Below are 16,095 nucleotides of genomic sequence, written 5' to 3'. Positions count from 1 at the left end.
TCAATACTGATAGGTGTATAACTGTTTCTAACTCAGGCATTTAAAATGTGTTATATTCTCTAGCATTTACAGACTAACTCAACTCCACATTTTTTAAAATAAAACTCTTTCAGGTGTTCCATGGGGCCATAGAAATAACCATAATTTCATGATAGGATTTCAAAACCTTTGTGAACAAGTGATGTTTTCTTTCTTTCCTTTTTTTTCCTTTGTCCTTCAATTATTAATCCTAATATTTTTTTTAATTGCAAAATAAATCTATTACAAAGCCAAAGATGTACAAGCTGAAATTCAGGACCTACTGAATAGCCAAAAAACCCTCTTCCTATGATAATGGAGCCCAGAAGCTAAATTATAAACCTCTTGGTTTATCTCATATGAAGTTCACTTATCAAAGGATATCCAATACTGTACTACTAAGGATTTAAATAAAGCAATATGCTAACAAAAAAAAGAGGAAGTGACCTCCTTACCACCTTTTAGGGTCCAGGGAGGGTCTCCAGCAAAGCTCTGAGACAATTCCAGGACAGGTTTCTTTGGCTCCTGACAGAATATATTTCTAGTTATGGGACACTCTCAACATTTAAAAGAAATTTCAGAGCATTTCTCCTACTCAGTTCTTCAGCCTTAGATTGATGGTAAATATTTCTCTTTTGTCTTTGCCTCTGAAAATCTTCTTACTGTATTGATAGATGGAAATCAGCTCCTGATGTTTGAATAAAATGAAGTATGCATGTGCTTTAGCAAGACCACAGTGTTCCTAAGTCACCTGTGTAATTTTAAAGCCATTTTTTCTGTTATACCATCAGCAGAATATATGTGACCAATAAAGATATGCAGAAGTGCTGCAATGTAAGAATTAATTGTTCCAAGGAACTACAAAGAACAACATTAAAGATGTGATTCCCCTATAACAGAGATGTAGCAACTACCCAGTAAATATACATACAGTGGCAACTAGTGTGTGACAAATAATCAAAGATATGAAATTGTTTCCAAAGTAATAGTATATTTACTGAGTCAAATACAGTCTAGAAACAAAATGAATTGTTTCTATTTGTCCTTTGAATTGTAGTTTAATAACAGAGATAAAAGTGGCTGAGGAGGGGAAGCAACCTATCAGTCAAATTGTGATACTTTTGCTTTCAAAAAGCATTTTATTTCATAAACTGTTCTGTTAATTTGGTATAACAGATAGGAGAGTATCACAGTTCAGTCACGCAGCCTTGAGATTATAAGGGAAGACCTGAGGCAAGGTTAGCTTTGGTATCACAGTCTTTTCAATTGATAAGTCGGAAATAAACACTGCCTGCTCTTAACAGAAACACTGAGGAAAGCAGGATGTTAGATTTTATTGTATATCCTGCCTTTTAGTCAGCTCAGTATTACTTTAAAAACTTGCAGTCTTCTGCAGGCTTTGTGTGAACAGAAAATAGTCACAGACAGCTATTCTTTTGCTAGCTGAAAATTAGTATCAAGCACTTCTACAATACAGTCTAGACAGGAAATTGCCTTGTCCTTCAGTAGAAAATTGATTAGGTGATTCATTACATCAGTCATTTCAGACACTCCATCCTTTGAAAATTTGTTTTCTGCCTCTGATAGAGGTAAGATCTATAGGTCTTCTAAGTACATGAGTCATCTTAGGCTGGGCATTTCACACGTGTTTTCTTAGGACAGCAATTATTCTTCTGTGGCTAAGCCAATTGAAGAAAAACATCAAGCTTACCTGATGCTTATCTGTAGGGTGCTCAGGATACAGGACAGAATAAGCCTTCTGAAGAGAACTTTTGGTACTTCTGTTCCTCTTCAGCTCTCAATCAATGGCTTCTGTTCGTGTTTGCGCTGCCCCAAGCAAATGCTCTCAGTAGAATCTGAATCTCCCCGAGGTATTTTCATTCCATAGCTACCTATTGATTTTCATTTTTAGTGTGTAGGTCACAGCATACACTTTTAACTCTTTGCATCAGCTCAGAAAATTTCTTACTTCCACGACACAAACTTCTTCTAATGCCTTAATGATTGCATGTTAATCACAATTATCTGACTTTTAGTATTTGCAATCAGCATGTGTCATAGGTGAACCTAACAATGTGTTCCATGTATTCCAACTAACAGAAAAAAAAAGATAAGTCAAAAAGTAAAGAAATAATGTAATTTATACCAAATTATGAGCAGGAAATTTTCAGAGGTCAGAAAAGCAGGAACAGAACAATAAATGAACTGAATATGAGTATATGACATGACAAAACAGAAAGCAACTGATTCTGTAATAAAACAGTGTTTAAAAAGTAGTGGAGAAAGACGATAAAAGAAACAGTTGTGTTGCTTGGGATTTTTAAAAGTAAAGAACGCTAGACAAAATGCTCTTCTCTTTTTTTCCCTTCAATATGTAGTTTTACAGTCTTGATTTGGACAGAAAGCGAATTTTAAAAATGCTGAAAAAGGTGAGCAAAATATCCTTTAAAAAAAACAAAGCATGTCTAAGCAAGCAAAAGGGAAGCAAAATGTGAAAAGTGGCAAGTTACAGGTCAACAATGAATATTTTAGGGACTATTTGCTAAAGGCATAAAAGCTAACAGCACACTGTTCCTCAAAGCCTGGGGCGTGGGGAGCCTCCCTTGGAGTCATTAAGGACAATTGACATATCAATGACAGGAGGAGTTATAGCAGAAAATCCAAGCCTAGAAGATCTAAGAGACTCACACTTCAGAAGTCATCTTTACAAGGACGTATCTGAAGATCTGTTTTAAACTGAAATGTCTGTGGAGGAGGTTGTAGAACAAATTGTGGTGGTTTAACCCCAGCCTGCAAGTCAGCATCACTCTTTCCCCCCGGGGAGCAAACTGCCAGATCATATGGTATTTACCCAGCAGATCTAAAGAAAATTGAGGATGAAATAGCTGAGCATTATCTTCCTGAAAACTATTTCTGTACTAAAAGTAAGGAAGATGACGACTAAGACAATAACTTTTTGCAATCATTTCAATTAGGGATTCTGGGATTACAGACCAGTTTTTCTCTAAGGAATACTAAGTAAATTTACTGGTGACATGAAATTGGTAGTAGCTGTCACCTTCTTCCAGGATGAAGAGGCCCTGTAGAGAGATCTAGACAAGTCAGAGAGGTGGACAATCACCAACCATATGAAGTTTAACAAGGACAAGTGCCTGATTCTGCAGCTAAACAGGGCAACCCTGATTGTCTGTATTGAATAGGGAATGAAACACTGGAGAGCAGCGCCACGGAAAGGGACGCAGGCAAGTTGAACATGAGTCAGCGGTGCCCTGGCAGTCAGGAGGGCCAACTGTGTCCTGGGGGGCATCAGGCAAAGCATCGCCAGCGGTCGAGGGAGGTGATTGTCCTGCTCTGCTCTGCAGTGGTGCAGCCTCACCTTGAATATTGTGTGCAGTTTTGGGCACTGCAATATAAGAAAGATGTTAAGCCATTAGACAGCATCCAAAGAAGGGAAATGGAATGGTAAAGGGCCTTGAGGGGAAGCTGTATGAGGAGCGGCTGAAGGCACTTGGATATCATCACAATCTTCAACTTCCCCAGGAGGGGAAGTGGAGGGGCAGGTATTGATCTCTTCATTGTCATGACCAGTGACAGGCATGAAACTGAGTCAGGGGAGGTTTAGGTTAGATATCAAGAAAAGGTTTTTTATCCAGAGGGTGACTGGGCACTGGAACAGGCTCCCTAGAGAAGTGGTCACAGTACCAAGCCTGCCAGGGTTCAAGAAGCATTTGGACAATGCTCTCAGGCACATGGTGTGATTCTTGGGGTATCCTGTGTGGGGCCAGGAGTTAGACTTGATCCTGATTGTCCCTTCCAACTTAACATATTCTATAATTCTATGATTTTGATTTCTGGGAAGTAACATACAACGTGGAAAAAATAATTCTAACTTACTTGCAGGTTGATAAACTTTGTACTTTCTTCTGCTGTTCAGGAAATAAAAAGGTCTTGGATATATAACACTTAATTCTGGGAATATTTCAGTTTCATGTTCATGTTTCAGTTTCATGTTCATTTCAGTTTCATGTTCATTTCAGTTTCATGTTCTAAAAGTCAAAGAAGCAACTACAAAACAAACCAGCAATTTTAGGTATTACATTTGTCATTCAGCATGAACCCCTTTGTGAAACACACGCAAAAAGTATCTTTTTTATTATTATTACTTGTTCTGATAAACATATTACCTCCATTTCTAAGCTGCTTGTTTTGATATGTCCTTGGGCAACCACAACAGGAGCAATGCTACCAATAAAAGAGCAGGAAATGATTACTACACAAATAGAGAGCAAAACAGCATGTCACGTTATGTCCACTTCTAAAATAGCGTGTTACATAGCTGGTCTTCCCTCCTGTCTCTCATGCCTAGAAGGGACAGGGCAGAACTGGAAAAAAGTTCAAGGAAGGACAATAACACTGATCAAAGAGATTAAATAGCTTCCATAAGAGGAACAACTAAATTTTTTAGGACTACTCAGCCAGGGAGAGGCAACTTAATTTTGTGCAGCCATCATGGCCTGGAGAAGGCAGTCAATGACTCTTTTTCCTTCAAAAGTGAGAGAGAGTTCAAATGATGTTTTTGAGGAGTAGATTGAAAACGAACAAAATTAGTTGCACTGTGGAACCCTTTCCCACAGGATATTTTGATATTAAAATTGTACAGCTGTTTAGAAAGCTAATTAATGGCAGAAAAATCCACCAGATAGTACACAAATAAATATAATACCTCTTCTTCAGAAATTTGCTGAACCATAATTGCTGGAGATTGTAAAACTATTATGGGGAAGTATTGGTGTATTCAAGGGTTTTTTTACACCATTACCAAGAGATCTGTAATTTGCCACTGAGAAAGAGGTGTTACACTTGATGAATCTGTGACGTTATACTATAAGCTATACTTATAGTCCATCATTTGCATATAGGAATACCCCATGCAAGGTTATAAGGCGTATCAAGGTTAATTTCTGAAGTCCCTTATGCACGGTTATGTAGGCAGACTCTCAATTAGAATCTACCTTCTGTTTGTCTTAGGCATAAACTTGGCTATATTTTAGGTATGAAGGGAATAGCATGGCTGCTACTAATATTTGGCCTCCCAAGAATGCAGAGTACCTCATCAGATCTTGAGAAAATTAAGAAAAAAGAAAAACATTAGTTTGAAGTAATAAATTACTGGTTTCTAGTAACTGCACACAACAGCATGCCTCTGAGGAAGTGTGTGAAACTCTGTGCAATCATCTTGAAGAGAGAATAGAGCAAAAATAAAATATTCCAAAATATCCAAAAGGAATCATTTGAGTGAGGTTGAAAAATAATAAGATGAAAAAAATGTCAAAGCTCCCTGTAGTCGAATTATTTTTCAGCATACAGCAAAATTAGGTCTCCTTTCAGGCTTCGTATCTGTAAACATTACACAGTTATGAATTCCAACAGAAAATAGTTTTGTCAGTGCAACTCTGTTGTCAAATTAGAACTGGAATTTTAAATTAGAAAGAAGTCCTCAGTCTCTTCAGTGTGACCGTTTTCCACAGTTTCCGATGAAGGTAGTAGGAATAAAATGCTCCTTTAGAGCTTGCACTTTGCTGATGACTACTTGACTTTGAGGAAAACCCTTGTTTTTTAAGGGTAGAAATGAATGCAAGTTATTACCTTCTGCTTGTTGCTCATGGTATTAGAGGAATGAATTGAACACTTTTTGGTTTCTAGAATCAACATTCAAACCAACAAACAAAAAGCCAAACATAAGTGGAAACCTCACTAACAGCTCTCATTTGCTGTGAATCAAATGACTACAGTCTGATCTCTCTTTTTCTCTTTGGTCATAACCAATAAAAAAAATTTTCATTTGACCAATAGATACATATGCAACTTAAAATCATTACACTATAGGAAGAATGAATGGAATATCTGGGCAGGAAACAGAAAAGCAAGATTTTTTTCTCCAATCATAGGCAAATCACTCATCTCTTTCTTTCCTTTTCACTTACTTTCTTTCTCCAGTTTTATATTTATGCCAGCAAACTTATATTGCCAGTATTGTAACTCCTCCTCTGCACTTCAAAAATTCATGATAACTATCAGGATGCAGTGGCTCTAAATTAATATAATAATCAATACCAGTTGGCTGGACCTCACTGGTTGAGAGACATTTTATGTACCTGTGAGACACTAGCTGGTTACAAGTTTGTAGCCCATTGCAACGTTAAAATTGGAGATTTGAATCTTTCCTTGTGGTTTAGGTACAACTGGTGGCAGTAAACATCAGTGTGGTAATGGGAAGAAAATTTTCATTTCTGTTTGTTGCACATTTCTGAGTCTCAAAGGTGATTAACTGGTAGCCTTTGCTTTTGAGACTAAATGGGGTACTTCCAGGCAGTTGGGAGATTTTCTGGATATAATCAATTTTCTGAAGAGTCTTGAATTTATTTTTGCTCTCTAACCACAGCCCACATTCATCAAACTTAAGAAGGCAAACAATGGCATCATCAGCTCCCTTCTGCTATGAAAAAAACACAACTGTGTAAAGCAAGGGTTGAAACTACCAATGAGAAATTCAGTTTACTTCTTTTTTGCCTACTAGTGTCTGTGTAACCTAAGAGGTCTTAATCTCACAGTGATGCTAGTTTGATTCATTTCATGACAACAGGATTTTCAAGTTGATTTTAGAGATGAAATATTCTGTGAAAGGTACACAGCTCTGGAAACAAGCTAATAGGGAACATCGTGCTGCAGCCTAAAATGTATGAGCCCTCACTTGCCAATCTCACAGTCATTCCCTGTTGGTATGATTGGATTATTTCATTGGATTATTTCCCAGATGGGCATTAATGTGTTCGTAGGGAGTATTCAGTTAAAGGGTCAATGTTTATTAAAGCTACAGATATTGCATTTGCTCTGAGCATGTAATTAAAACAGCAGATTGCTCTCTGTTTTGCCTTTCATGCAGTATGTTGCTTTATAAACCAGCTCTGGATGATTCTGTCACTATTTTTGTCAAGAGCTTTAAAGTAGAATATATTATAGGCTTCTTATATGAAATGAATCGAAATAGTATTTTTCCACAAAGCTAAGGTTTTCAAAGATTATGATTTTATATTGTAGTCAGGGTAATTCCATATTTTCTCAAAGACCTCTGTCTTGGTTTATGGATTTGTTGTATCTATTTCCTTTCAGAGCTCCCTGCTCCTGCTATTTAGTTTGGGGGGGAAATCTTCACTGAAATAAATATGACTTAGGTCTATAACTTCTAACTAGATGATGCTGTACTTGATCAGAATTTCTACATAAAAACAAGATTCTGACCATATTGTAATTCAATTATACTTTTCATACCTTTAAATGTGCTCAATATTAGTAATTCTCATTGTCTTACAACTGCCCCTCCCTAAAATATTGAAGGTGTCTGCTTTCAGAAAGATATAACATTGTTTTTTCTTAAGCTATTTTGTCTTGTCTTTATTCTGTATTTAATATTATATATTCTATATTTCAGTTCAGTGGTGAATGAAGTTATGGTTTCTATATATAATATATTATGTATTAGAAATTAACCATTGATAGAAAGCAATTTTTTATCAGTATTTTTAATGACATTGGGCAGTAAAATACCGTGGTTCCAGATATTAAAATGCTATGTTCATTGCTCCAATACACTATTTCTACCATACAAATTCAGTATGCAAAAGCATAATGCTTCCCTTATTCTATCTTTAGAAGAAAGTTTCAGAGCCACATCCCCAGGTTCAGTCAAGAAGAAACTGCAGACCTGAAAAATGAAGTCAGGAAGACTTCTTGGTTTTCAAAGTAACCTTTTGACCATATGTCATTAAGAGGCTAGATCTCTTCTAAGAGCTTCTTCCAATTATACTGGCTTAGTGCTATTCCAGGAGCTTACCATGCCCAATCACCCTAAAAGAATCCTAATCAGGCCTTAGGCTAAAATGCTGTATTAGCAGAAAAGCTGACCAGCGAGTAGGGTGTTGCATTTCCTTCCACCGAAGGTCTTGTCAAATAATCACGTTTCCAAATTCTTGAGTTAAAATAGATGAAGTGTCTTTGAAAATCAGGGTCAATCTTTTGCTGCCAGGGAAGTAAACAAGTTAGGCCTGCAAGTAAATCTTAGATTGTAGCCTTGACACATGTTTGAGGTGTTGGATCTTCAAGTTGAGCCCGGATGAACAACAATCAGGGATAATGCTCTGCATTAGACATTTAAGAAGCGTCCTTCAGAGCTGCTCACATTGTTCATCCTAGGAGTATAGGACTTCTTTACAACTTCTAATCCAGCCCTTTACTCTTTGAGATTTGTGACCTTAACAACTCTCAAAACTCCTGTATTTTTGTGTCCTCTCATGCTGTTTGGTGCTGCTCTGGGGCTCTGAAAAGAGCTGTACTGTAGTCCAGATCCAATTGATACAATACACACTCGCCTAGAGCATTCTGTATGGCTGTATTATGGCAAGATTAATAATAAGACTTCAGTGATGTTAATTTTTTTAAATTTTTTTGGGGGGACTAACAGAGTTGGAGAGCATGAGAAAGCATGATGCTTAACTGATTTGAGTTGGTATTTTAGGGCCTGATGGTCTCACATGTTTCATGCACAGAGCCACCGTGACATGTAAACTGTCAAGATCAAATTGGGTTTACCCACAATAACTGAACCAGATATATTTTGTATGGTAGTATCTTGTCTTGTTTTGCATGTCTTCCATTCATAGAGGACTAAGGTTGTGCCAACAATAACAAGATGTGTGACTCATATTATTAGAAAGATGATGGGAGCACTCTTTTGTATTGTTTTTTTTTTTTTATTCAGATGACCACTTGCATTAGCCAGCCCATTAGTTTAATTACCTGCTTGCAGATTATCATGTAAAAGCAACATATTGAACCAGCACTATTACACTAACAGAGAAGGTTGCCTGCTTATTTGTCCCTTGCCCTGGTTGCTGCAGGAGGTCATAAGTAGAGGTTTGGGAAAGGGATTTATTTTCTGAAAGGTGCTGAAAATGCACAAGAGATGAGTTGCTTCTGATGCACAAGTGAGAGAGGCAGGGACAAAGAGCTCAAGCAGAGAAAGAGGGTCTATCCAAGAAGAATAGGGAGTAGACATTGCACTGGGCCGTAACTGTGATGGGAAAGTCTTTTTCTGGGGAGCAAGGGGAGACAATTGAATTTATTTCAAGACAGTAAGTCTTCAGTTTGTGGGACTGAGGGTGAGACTGAAGGAAGGGCAGTTGTGTTTATAAATTATCTGTTTCTGATCTATTTCACTATGTTTGTTTGGAAATAAGTGCTCCAGAAGTTATGGAAACACAAAAATGTTCACCCAGTTCAATTTGGATGATTTTACACTGGCACATCTTTAAAATTTGACCTATTTCAAAGTCCTATTACATCATTCATAAAAAAACTTTCTCCTGAAGTGTAATTAACAAATCCATACCAATGAGATTAGTGTTGTCTAATAAAACTGACAACTTAATGCCTTCTCTGTGTTCCCATCTGATGTCTCAGCTAGCAAGACATTCCTCTCTCTATCCATCACTCCTAGGATTAGTTAACAGCTGACTCAATCTCAGGAAAGCCCTTGTATCCTATGGATCAGGTGGTAGCCATGCTCCCTGCAAGCAGGTGTGGGAACAGATATTTTCTGCTGATGGAGGGTTAGACCTTTGCAACTGTGCAAGTTATCAGGAGCAGTAGCACCAGAGATGGAAGTCACAGATGGCACAAGGAGATGCAGCTGTCTGCATGAGGCTTAGCATCCCTGAAGCAGCTGCACTGGGAATTTAGTAGATGCAGCATGGCTTATGTATGCTGAGTGCTCTCCTTTAATCCTTCTGCCTTCACCCTATCTTTGTTCATTACATTATTATTGCAAATTATTATCATTGCTGAAGTGCTAACAATATGGCCACCAGTTGACCTAGCCCTGTGTTCTGTGTTCTCCAGGTTGCTGGTCTAAGATAGGCCACACTCAGCCACACTCAGTTCATTGCTAATAATTATTTTTCTTGACTTTTTTTTGTCTTGTTTCTTGCTTTACTTTCCACTTTGAGTAGACACAATTTTTGGGTGTCAAGAGCTTTTTGTAGGAAGAGTAAATAGCATTGTAAATGGTAGCCCACGGCACAAGAATATGATGCAAGGCCTAATTATTGAACACAGTTCCTTTTGAATCTATCACCAAAGCCAGAAGATCAGGGTAAAAGATAACCTTGATGGAATACTTAAATTTCAGCTAAGATTTAAATTATGTTCAATTTTACACAGAAGGAAATTAAGATTAACCTTATACCTTTCAAATTCATTTCCACTTCACTCAATTTTTTTCTTGCTCTACTTTGTTTCTCCAGTCGCTTTCACATCTGTTCCTCAAGGCCATTATCCCGTCCTCCTTCTCATTTATTTATTTGATTGGCTATTAATAAATCCTTGATCTCTTATCATTCTCTGTGTCATCATTAGCGCTTTGGCATTAGCACAGAAAGCATACAGTAAAACTCCTCTTGATGTTGGAGCAAATCTTTTTCTCTGAAGCATCCATGCAGAATTTGGATTAGTACTTGTATTGCATCCAAAGGCAGTCTGATCTCCCACTGGTGTATTACACACTTTCTGGGGGGAACTGGATCTTGCTCCCCCCCATTCCCAGTTTCGGGGGAACTGACAGGCTAATTAGGTCTCTATTAATGCATGAAGGAGCTCACAAGGATACTTTAATTTGTATGCTGGTAGAAATTGCCATTTTACTGGTTGAGTCACCTGAGGAACAACAGACATACAGTACAGTGCCATCTCAGCGCTGGCTTTTTCCCACTCCCGCCTTTCTGGAATTTGCTACCGGGCACATAAGTGGACTTAAGACGTTTCCAGACAGGGAATTCTACAGAGATATTGACTTTGTTTCTGACCCAAAGTGCAAAAGAGCCTCTGTGGTGGTCATTGTAAGAATTTTTTTCCCATTTTAATATCTTTTTGCCCTTGGCTTTGGGGCTGCAAGGCATCACTGCTTAGAAGCAGTGCATATCTCTGAATCAATGCTGTAGGAGAGGTCAGGAATAGGAATAGATAAGGACACACACACAGAAAGAGAGTTTGTTTATAACACTATTTATTTAGTATTTTTTCAAATTCCTTTGGGTTACACAAAACATTAAACATAGAGGTAATTCCAGACAAATTAGAATGATTTGAATTCATAAGAAGTTTGAGGAAGAGAAAGAAATGAAAACTATTCACACACAGAATATATTGACTTGCATTAACTAGAAAAGCTTGAATTACTGCTTGTTCAAAATTGTAGAAAATATTTACAGATGATATTACTCACACATCAGATGACTCCTCCCACTTTGCTTTCCCCTTCTCTCCTTCTAAGCTTTTTTCCCTTCTGTGATCTTTCTTTTCCTTTTTTAGTTGTTCTCAACTTTTTGCCAGTTTTCAGTTTTCCTCTTCCAGTCAATACATTTTTTCCCTCACCTCCCCTTTTGCCTTCTGTGTTGCATTTACTCTGTCTATAATTTGTCTCCCATGTGCCTTTTTTCTTTTGTATCACTTACTGTGTCCCTCTCTATATAATTATTTAGATATTTAATTTTCCTGAATCACTTTATATTTTTTGTCTTTAAAGAGGCAGCTTTCAGTTAAATATTAATGCTGCATAATGGGCTGCTTGCTGTGTTATATACCTTCACATTATCCTGGCACAAACTGACAAAGGAGATAAAATGGAGGATGAACGACAGAAAAAAACAAGAGGTGTTGACTGTCAGGATCACCATGAAGGCATGGTAATAATAATGACAACTATTAATCAAGACATTCCTTGGAATTCCCTTTTGGGTTCATCTCTGTTCTGAGTATTGGTTTCAAAACTGTAAAGTGAAGATTTTAGAACTTCCATCCCTCAAAGAGGCAGTGTGAAGACAAATACATATTAAAAGTTTGAGGGGTGACCACATAAAAAGGCAATGACATCATGCAAGAATGAAGAACAGCTAACTTCAAAGTGGTAACAGCTTGACAAACACTTAAGCTGTGGACAAAATATTTAAGTGGATTTCAGACTGTGTATTTTGAAATTCATTGCCAGCTGCTAAAGAACACAATAAATTTTCCAACATTTTATTTCCCATATGAGCTCTCGAGACAACTAAATCTCAGCATACTATCAAAATATTTTTGCATACATTCCCTTTTCATCTCGATTTTTGAAGCTTAATATTTTCCAAGACCAATATGTCATCTAGATTATTAAAAATAATGCAGAAGAAATGGATAAATTATTTCTATAAATCAGCTCTTGGTTTTTAAAATGTTGTAGTTATGAAAAGAAATATGAAAATTTTAACTTGATTTAATGAAACATTTGCAGGATATCTTATTTGATCTATTTTTATACAATCATATTTTCAGAATAACCAGTTACTGTGAAGTGAATTTTGTACATGCATTTCAAAATTCACAAAATAAAAATAAAGTGAGCAATCAAGGACGAAAAGTAAATGATATAGTGTTAGCCTCAAGAGTTTCAATAGCTATTCTGACATCTCTGTAACATTTTAGTAGCATCGGGAGGAAAAACAACTCACTGCTGGAAAAAGAGAAAAGATGGGGTAACGTGGAAAAGAAATAATACAGTGATGAAGTAAAGTGATGACCAATCTTTGATGTAAACTAAGTATTGTTAATGGACCATAGATGTTAGAGCCTTGGTACACTGAAGCAAATGATTATATTCCCACTGAGTCAGTGGGACGGGAGGTTTTCATTCTAATTTCAGACTTAAACTTTGAAAAGACTTTGTAAATAAACACTTGAAGTTCCTCAGATGCCTTAGCTGAGCCAACATTTTTAATTTAGAGTAATCTGATTCACTTAAATCTGCATGACTACTGTCAGAAGTAGGAATGCACGGTTTGGTATTGACGCAGCAATCCCTACAAAATGGGAGAAGCATTTTGGGCAGTGCCTGTGTCCCTGTTGCTGAAAGGAAACAGGTTCCTTTACTCATACTTCTACTGGCAAAACAAATGAAGCAAGACTGTTAGAAAGTGCTTTATTTCAACACGTAATTTGTTCGTAAGCATTTTCTTAATGTTTACTACTCTTGGTTGTTTGCTTTCAGAATTAATTTTGATAAAACACCATCATATTACAATGAATAATCAAGGAGTGGCCCAAAAATAATAGATTAATGTTTAGTCAGTCTTTTACTTTCCTAGCTTCAATGATTCTAATGATTGGTAGTATAAATTTAGTGACAAAAATTCCTAATAGACATTACATAAATAAATGTAGTTCTTCCTAGTTCATAATTGCTAGTAATATTACCTTTCCCGATGCTCTGAACATATTCTATTGGTGGTAATATATGTCTAATGTAGAAAGTTGCTAATATTTTATGTATATTCTTAACAGAATTTTGCCATTGGAAAATGTTCAGAAATAAGTTTTTATCTAAAAATATGCAATTGTGTGTTTTAGGAAATGAAATCCAGCGAGTTGGCCTTACATCATGAATATTTATTTTTGTCTTTGTAGTGTGCTGAGCACCACTTTCAGGCTGATCTGCATATCTCTGCCTTTCCAAGCTGAGAGCTTCATTTAATCTTGACCCCAAAAGACAGTTTCTCATCAAGATATCTGGCTGTAGCTTTAAAGGGAAGCTCATACAGCTTTTGTGTTCCACAAGCAATGGCACTCTTCAAAATTGCCAACTACTGGTCATAACAAGGGAATCTAAAACTATGTTTTCTCTCTTAACCTAGTGGTCTCTGTAAGTGACTTCTAGAGGCCTTACACTTGGATGACTTTCTCTTTTGTGCATTTACAGTTGTATCTACTTGTTAATCATAGCCCTTGCTGTTCCCTGCTGTTAACATAAATTATATAAATGATTAAATAAGGAAAAATAGTACATATCTTATGAAAGAGAAATAATTTACCCATGTTGGAAAGATCTTACATAAGTGAGAGATCATGTTTAAGTGGTTAATGGCTATCTTTGATTCGAAAGGAATTGGCATGAGCTTCTTGAAAAGTCTGAGAAGAAAGTCCAGCTAAAGCCAGTTTTGAATCACACTGATGAGACAAGGAGTTCCCAAAACTGCCATACAAATAAATTGCTTTTCCCATTTTCAATCTTTTCTCAGCAAATACACTGAGGTAATCCTACGTTTTGTTGAAGAGTTAGCGACAAAACACATTTAATAAAAGTAGGAGATGGGGAAAATGACACCCTTTTTTTTTTTTTTTTTTTTAAATTTTTAAGTAAAGTAACTGAAAGAATTTTTACAAAACTCCTTGGACAACCTCCCTCTGTCCTCAGAGATTTATACAGGATAAATAGAACAAATAGGGTCCCTGCATATTTGTCTGTCTATGAAGCTTCACACACAAAAAGTAATGATACCCTTTGATTAATATCATCCGAGTAAGAATATCCTTCTGACAGCATCATAGCAGTAATAATAAGCTTTCAACTGTTTCAATGAGTAATGTATTTTTGACATTTTACATAAAAATAAAAAGTCTCCTTAGAAATGCATACCTCCTATTTGCTCTAGCACAAATTTTAATATCAATAAATATGTTGTGGATTTGAATGCAGATTTTACCCATTTTACAGAAGAAGTAATAAAATTCTAATAGACTAGTTACTTCCACAGTTTTCTTCATAATATTATGATTAGGCAATTCATCTCTTTTAATAAACTTTTTGTCACTATTCCAAATGACAAGTATACATTAGCAGACAAGGAAGGAACAACGTGACATACGAGGCTTTTCAGAAGTCCTTTGTTTTGTTTAATGGGATGTTATTTATCCTTCAGCAAATTAGCTTTGAGAGGAAACTGTTGCTCACACAGGACAGAAGCATTAATACTAAGATACTACATAGCAAGATAGTTTAGTTAAGCAGTTACTCCTAGGCTGTTTATCATCCAATCTTATGTTGACATGCAAAGAGTTTTCCATATGACACAGTAGAAAGCTGTGTGAAATTATTCATAACAAAAATGTACACTTTCTTCTTCGAAATGATTACTTTAATTGCCCAATATAACAGATTTAGTGCAATAAGATGATATGTATTCATTAGAGTACTCTGATTGGGTTGCTTCTTGTCATAATGTTTTATCATTAATGTAAAATGCATTGCAATTTTGATCTTTTTGTTAAGCCAATTGTCTTTTAAATCTAAAGATCTACGAAATTGTAAAAGAAGTTAACTGTGTTACTGTTTATTGAACTTGATTTACTTCATTGAGCTTTTAATAGAATCAGATAAAATACACAGATCAAAGAAATTTCCTGCCTAAGAGGGAAAGTGAACTGCATGTTAACTTTTTCATGTTACCAGCGAGATTTTTTGTAACCCAACCAATGGAATAACTGCATTGCAGAGGTATGAATCTTGGGACTTACACTTGCAGAAATGCTGCAGTCACTGGCTATGGCTTATTTCAGAACAAGTTCTCTTTTCCATGACTTTGAGTTGTTAGAACGCCCCTTTTACTCTGACTGCATTCCCATTTGAACTCATGATAAAAGCAGGCTTCCAAAGCTGTTCTAAACTGAGCTCTCTTTTTGCCTATTCATTTAAAAAACAAGTAGTAGAATTTGTCTTACATATAAAACAAAATTCACTGATTTGTTCTGTTCACATGTTGAATTGCTCTCTGCCAGTAATGTGAAATCATATTTCATCCATTTGCAATAATAGTTCTCTCTAACTCACTTCCTGTAAGCTAGTTTTGATAGCTTTGAGACTGAACAGTATGTAACCCTATCAAGAATTCTGGTGAAACTGGTGGGATCAATTGCAGTAGTAATTTTAGGATGTGCTTGTCACGTATGAATAAAACCATATATGATTACTTTAAAATTATTTTCACACTAAGTCATCTCCAACATCATCTTTCTTCTCAAGATTTTAAAAAGGACTAGTTTTGTAGGTTTTGGCTTTAAAGGTTATTTTCCAGTTTGCTTAGAGCCATATATTTTTTCAAAACTTGAAGCCTTAATTCTGCAAACCTTTAAGCATATGTTCAATTCTAACTAGTGACA

This window comes from Myiozetetes cayanensis, unplaced genomic scaffold (assembly GCF_022539395.1).
Source record: "Myiozetetes cayanensis isolate MyiCay16 unplaced genomic scaffold, myiCay2020 scf2-11, whole genome shotgun sequence".
In the NCBI taxonomy this organism is placed as follows: Eukaryota; Metazoa; Chordata; class Aves; order Passeriformes; family Tyrannidae; genus Myiozetetes; species Myiozetetes cayanensis.
Note: the sequence above shows the minus strand (reverse complement) of the source record.